Genomic DNA, 6,797 nt, shown 5'->3' on the forward strand with positions numbered 1-6,797 from the left:
TGAGCTTCTTTCTGGATGTTCTGTCCTTCACCGAAAGTGGCATGTTGAAGTCTCCTACTACTATTGTGGAGCTGTCTATCTCTCTCTTCAGAGCTGTTAGAGTTTGTTTTATGTACTTTGGAGCCCTCTTGTTGGAGGCATGAACATTTATTATAGTTAAGTCCTCCTTGTGTATTGACCCTTTAATCATTATATAGTGTTCTTCCTTATCTTTTGTGGTGGATTTTACTTTAAAGTCTATTTTGTCAGAGATTAATATTGCCACTCCTGCTCTTCTTTGAGTGTTGTTTGCTTGATGTATTTTTTTCCATCGTTTGAGTTTTAGCCTGTTTGTGCCTTTAAGTCTAAGGTGCGTCTCTTGTAGGCAGCATATAGATGGATCATGCTTTTTTATCCAATCTGCCACTCTCCGTCTCTTTATTGGTGCATTAAGTCCATTTACATTCAGCGTAATTTTTGATAGGTATGAATTTAGTGCTGTCATCCTGATATCTCTTTTTGTGTGTTGTTCACAGTTTCTTTGTTCTCAATTTTCTGTGCTGAGTCGTTTTTCTTTATGTACTTTTTTTCATCTTTGTTGTAGATTTTGTGTTTGCTGGGTCTTTATGTTTTTCTACTTTTTTATTTTGAGTTGTTGGATTTTTGTATTCCTTTGTGGTTACCTTAATATTTACCCCTAATTTTCTAAGTTTATACCAGTCTTTAATTATTTTATATCGCCTTAACTTTGCCTCCATATAAAAAATCAATGTCTCTATTGTTTAAGTCCCTCTTTTTTTGTTTTAATATTATCCTTTTTTTTTTTTTACATATTGGTATCTGTTTCCCTAATTTCAATGTTTTAGCTCTGATGTAATTTCAATTTCTGTATCTGTGTCAATATCTGTTTGCTCTGTCCTCTGTTCTAGTCTTGCATTGTTAGCTGGTGTTATTGTTTCTCTATCTGTAGGACTCTCTTTAGTATTTCTTGTACTTTTGGTTTGGTTTTTGCAAATTCCCTGCACTTCTTTTTATCTGGAAATGCCCTAATTTTGCCATCATATTTGAGAGACAGTTTTGCTCGATATATAACTCTTGGCTGACAGTTATTTTCCTTCAAGGTTTTAAATACATCATCCCATTGCCTTCTAACCTGCATGGTGTCTGCTGAGTAGTCCGAGCTTATTCTAATTGACTATTCTTTGTAGATGACTTTTCTTTTACCCCAACCGCTCTTAAAATTCTCTCTTTATCTTTGGTTTTGGTAGGTTTGATTATAATATGTCTTGGTGACTTTCTTTTGGGATCTACCTTATGTGGGGTTCGATGAGCACCTTGGATACATATCTTCTCATCTTTCATGATATGAGGGAAGTTTTCTGTCAACAAATCTTCAACAATTTTCTCTGTATTTTCTGTTCTCCCCCCTCTCCGCCCCCCGTTCTGGTACTCCAATCACTCATAGGTTATTTCTCTTGATAGAGTCCCACATAACTCCTAGAGTTCATTCATTCTTTTTAATTCTTTTATCTGATTTTTCCTCAAATAAGTTGGTGTCAACAGCTTTATCTTCAATGTCACTAATTCTAGCTTCTACTGCCTCAATTCTGCTCCTATGACTTTCTATTGAGTTGTATAATTCTAAAATTTTATTGTTAATCTTCTGGATTTCTTATTGCTGTCTCTCTATGGATTCTTGCAGCCTATTAAATTTGTCATTATGTTCTTGAATAACTTTTTTAAGTTCTGCCACTACTGTGTCGGTATGTTCCCTGGCTATATCTGAATTCTGTCGAATTTCTTTTCTTATTTCTAGAAGAGTTCTGTATATTAATCTTTTGTATTCTGCCTCTGGTAATTTCAAGAAGTTCTCTTCCTCCAGAGAATTGATTGATTCTTTATTTTGGGAGCTTGATGAAGCCATCATGGACTGCCTCTTTATGTTACTTGATATTGACTGTTGTCTCCAAGTCATCAATAATTTATTAAAATTGTATTTTGTGTTTGCTTAGTGAGACCTAGCTACTTATTTTGTTTTGTTTTGATACACCCAAATAGGCTGCTCATGTGCACTAGTTTGAATTTTGACACCTTTTGATCTCTAATGTCCTGTCACCAGGTAGTTAGTTCTGAAACTAAGTATGTGCACACAGGAGTCCGTAAAATTTTCCTATATGGGTACAGCTCGGGTGTGCAGGTTGTCAGTCACCAAATGTGTGATGCAGGCTGTCACCCCCATCCTAGAGAGGCATGGGTGATTGGTTCAGGCACTGGACTCTGGCTGTGGTAGGGGATCACGCGCTGAGCCAAGCAGGGGGCTGACGGCTGCCCCTGAGAGTCTGAAAGGAAAGTATATCCCTATTCTCTAGGGTGAGTATATAGGTGAGTTTTGCAGCAGGGTAAGAGCACCGCACTCTGTTGGCTGTAAAGACTCGGGGGCACCACATTTTCTTGAATTCCTGTAGCAGGTGACTAGGCACTTTAGGAGCTACCAGCAGTCCTCAAGACCCTGCTGCAGATTGATAAAAGTGTCTACTTGAGGGGCAGAGCTGTTTCAAGGGTCATAAATCTGCCCGTTCACAGCTGAAGCAGTTGAAGTTAAACTTCAGATGTTTGCCCTGTTATACTGTGGCAGTGGGGGTTAACACTGTTGAGATGGTTCCCCACAAGTCTATCCTGGGGTGTAAGGCACTCAGAGTCTGAGGACCTCTGATTACTGCGGCCAACAAAGGAGCTGTGCTGACCCTGTGTTCCTGGCCTAGGGAAGCCAGCAGCTTCCTTGTTCCCCTTTAAGGCCAGGAGAATGCGTCAGGGCACCTTTTGGGATCTACTTCTGGCCCAGCGGACTCCCGGTGCAGAACATGGAAGGAGGAGGTAAAATGAAGAGTGGTTTTTCCCAAATCCAGTGCAGAGAGCAGAGGGAGGATGTAAAAGGGAGAGAGGTTTTTCCTAAATGGGCTTTTTTTTAAAGAAATTGTGCGAAAGGGCGCACACACGTTATTTTCCTAGCCTCTTGGGAGCTGTTCTTCACTGGTTCGGAGTGTCCAAGCAGAATCTCTGCTGCCGGGTCTCTCTCAATGTGGAAACTGCTTCCCAGGAACATGCACAGCACAGCTATTTGCCTGCTTCACCACGCACCAGCGTGGTTGTGGCTCTGCAGTTTCACCACTGCGGCTCTATCCCTCCTCACCTCTTCCAAATGCTCTTCCTCTCCTGTAGGACTCAGATGAATTTCTTAACCTTGCTTTGTTCAGGGCTTTCAGATGTTCACATAGAAACAAATCACTTGTTTTTCCAGGTCTTTGTTGTAAGAGGGATATAGGAAGCGTCTAACTACTCCGCCATGTTGACCACCCCTCCACAACTGACACCTTTTTTTTTTTAATTTTTTCCCATACAAAAATTTATACATACAGTGTTATGTAACTCTGATTGTTCTCCCCTGTGACAGCACACTCCTCCTTTCCACCCCTTATTCCTCATGTCCATTGAACCGGATCCTAACACTCTCTGACTCCAGTCTCAGTGAGACCATTAAGTCTGGTCTTCTTACTAGAATTTGAATTCTGCCCCCCCCACCTTTCTCCTGCTCCATCAGGGACTCTCTGTTGTGTTCCTTGTCAGGGTGGTCATTGGTGGTAGCTGGGCACCATCTAGTTATTCTGTTCTCAGGTTGATAAAGTCTCTGGTTTATGTGGCCCTTTCTGTCTCTTCAGCCAATACTTTAACTGTGTCTTTGGTGTTCTTCATTCTCCTTTACTCCAAGTAGTTGGGACCAATTGATGCATCTTAGATGGCTGCTTGCAAGCTTTAAGACCCAGATGCCACTCACCAAAGTGGGAAGCAGAACATTTTCTTAATAAGTTTTGTTATGCTGAATGACCTAGATGTCCCCTGAAAGCATAGTCCCAGACCTGTACCCCTGATATTCTGTCCCTCAAATTGCAACTAACATCTGATTTTAGTGGTGTAAGACCCTGAGCGGAGTCCTGGTGACAGGACAGGAGCTTGGCTGCTAACCAAAAAGTCAGCATTTCAAATTCTCCAGCTGCTTCTTGGAAACCTTGTAGGGCAATTCTCTGTCCCATAGGGTCACTAACAGTCAGAATCAACTCTACATCAATGAGTAATATATTGAGCAAAGAATCCAGCCACCCAGGGAATCTAGAATTTCTGGAGCCATTAATACTGGAAAAATCCCTGAAACGGTTGCCCCGAGATAATATCTAAATCATAAACACACAAAGAAAGCTATTCCATGAGATCTTCTTTGAACCAAACAACAGTTTAGTTTAACTGGTAAAATATATGTACCTTGAAGTTGCGTTCTTTTAAAGAATTATCTATGTGAGATCAAACTGATAACAGCAATTAAAAAGGCTAGATGAGAAGTTTAGGGAACAGTGAGTTTAGGTCAATCATGGTAGAAGAATTTAGAAAAGGATACGGAGAAAGATTGCACAACTTGAAGAATGTAATCAATGTCACTGAAATGTACATGTAGAAATCATTGAAATGGTGTATCTTTTGCTATGTAGTATTCCATCAAAATTAAACATTAAAAAACTTCATGGTGCTCAGATTTCTGATCTACAGAAATGTGAGCTAATATGCTTCTAAATATGTGGCAATTTATTAAACAACAATAGAAAATTGATGTAGATATAAATTCCAAACAAAACTAATTGCCATAGAGTCAATTCTGACTCATAGCCATACATTCAAAGGAAGATCAGAAATCCAGACAGAAAAATTTATTTTCTCACTTAGCTCCTGGTTAACAGTATTGGAAATAATTGACTTTTGTCTATTTGAGGCATCTGAGGTTACTGAAAAAAAATGAACATCACTGAAATGTTTACAAATTTATTATTTGGCTAATGAAAGTTATTGCTCTACTTTTCATATCTGTACAGGAAACCATGAACTCAAAGATAAGTAAAATTAATGTAGAAGAACCATCGTTTTATCTAAATGAAAATGTTTCAGAGTGATATCTTCAGCAGATACACATGTGAAATGTTGTTGACCCAGTTCCCTGAAAATAAACAAACCTATCTGAAATGGATGCTAACTATCTTTAACAAAGAGTATATGGGTGATATAAATGGTTAAGTTCTGGACTACTGAAATGTCGGTAGTTCAAACCCACCCAGAGGCACCTTGGGAGTAATGCCTGGAGATCTGCTTCTGAGAGGTCACAGGCATGAAAATTCTATTCTGCACACGTGAGGTCCCCATGAGTCGGAATCCACTTGACGGTAACTGAAAACAACAGAATCATTTAAAACATTTGTGTCTTCTGGTTTTCATGTTGTCGACCTGGTGGTGTACGGTAAATGTCAAAAAAAATATTTTGTGCAATTTCCACATTATTAATCTTCTTTTTGAAAACAAAATTTCTATATGTAATTTTGTGTTAAGCATGCACTTTTAATTTTTATATTGTTGCCCAAAAGGTTTACCATGAAATTAAAAAAAAAAAAAAAATTACCAAGCAATAAAAGAGTCACAAGATTACATCAGGTATTAAGTGAGGAAACCACATTAGTAAGAGATTTAAGACTGTTCTCCACTACTTCCATAGCAGGACTGCACGGTCTCCACTTCCTTCATATATTTTCCTTGTAACTAACCTATCATTTCTAACATGGTCCACTACTTGCACTGAGGTAGAGGCAGCATGACAGCTTTGGACTTACTGCAGGCCAAGGCACAATTGGCTGGCACACCAAATGACTGGTGAGAACAGAAGCAAAGAATATTTCACGCATCACCATATGTGACTAAGAGTTTATCAAAAATTATCAAAATATTGATACCTAAGGGATCAAGATCCCAAGATGAAAAAGACCAGAAAAAGTAAGATGACTTATTTGTAGTCTAAGGTTTAACCTCATGTTAAAGTGAGAGCTCTGTTCAAGACACATTGGTCTCATCAGCTAAGACCATGTCAGAAGCCAAAGGGGGTGAGGGAGAGAGGTCTTAAAACCATCCTAGTCATTTTAATGCAACTATTAATAATGACTCTTCATTAGAACATAAAAAATTTGGAGCAAAAGGCAAAACAATACAGACAATATCAAGATAAATGGTTTCAAGGAGTTCAGGAGGAAAAGGGAGAGATGAATTGGTAGAGCACAGGGCATTTTTCAGGCAGTGATATAGTTGTGGAGAGATGACATTTGCATTTGTCAAAACCCAGAGGACTGTACAGCACAAAGAGTGCACCTAATGTAAACTATGGACTTTACTTAATAATAATGTATCATTATTGGTTCATCAAAGGTAATGAATGAACAACATGAATGAAACATGTTAAGAAGAGGTGAAACATTGCCCAGGGGAGAGCAGGACTGTGTGGTAGCTTTCTGAATTTTCTGCACAATTTTTCTGCAAAACTAAAACTGCTCTAAAAATCAGTCTATTTAAAAAAAACATTTAAAAAATCTGGGCAAAAGCTAAACTCGAGAGAATACTGAGACAGTTAATACAAACAAGGACTGTGTCAGACAATTCTGAATACATGAGGTTATACAAAAAACAAATGGACAGACTCACAGAAAATAACTTAAAATAGCTATCATATTCAAAAAGGATAATCATATTTTCCTAGATTGGCTGCATATCAGAATCATCTGGGAACTTATTTGACTGGTCAAAATTCCCAGAATGGGAGTGTGGGAATCTGTATTTTAGCAAGGTCCACAGATTTTTCTTTTTTTTTTAACTGTACTTCAGGTGAAGGCTTACAGAACAAATAGTTTCTCATCAAACAGTAGTACACATATTGTTTTATGACATTGGTTAACAACCCC

Source organism: Trichechus manatus, unplaced genomic scaffold, assembly GCF_000243295.1.
Source record: "Trichechus manatus latirostris isolate Lorelei unplaced genomic scaffold, TriManLat1.0 scaffold00219, whole genome shotgun sequence".
Lineage (NCBI taxonomy): Eukaryota > Metazoa > Chordata > Mammalia > Sirenia > Trichechidae > Trichechus > Trichechus manatus.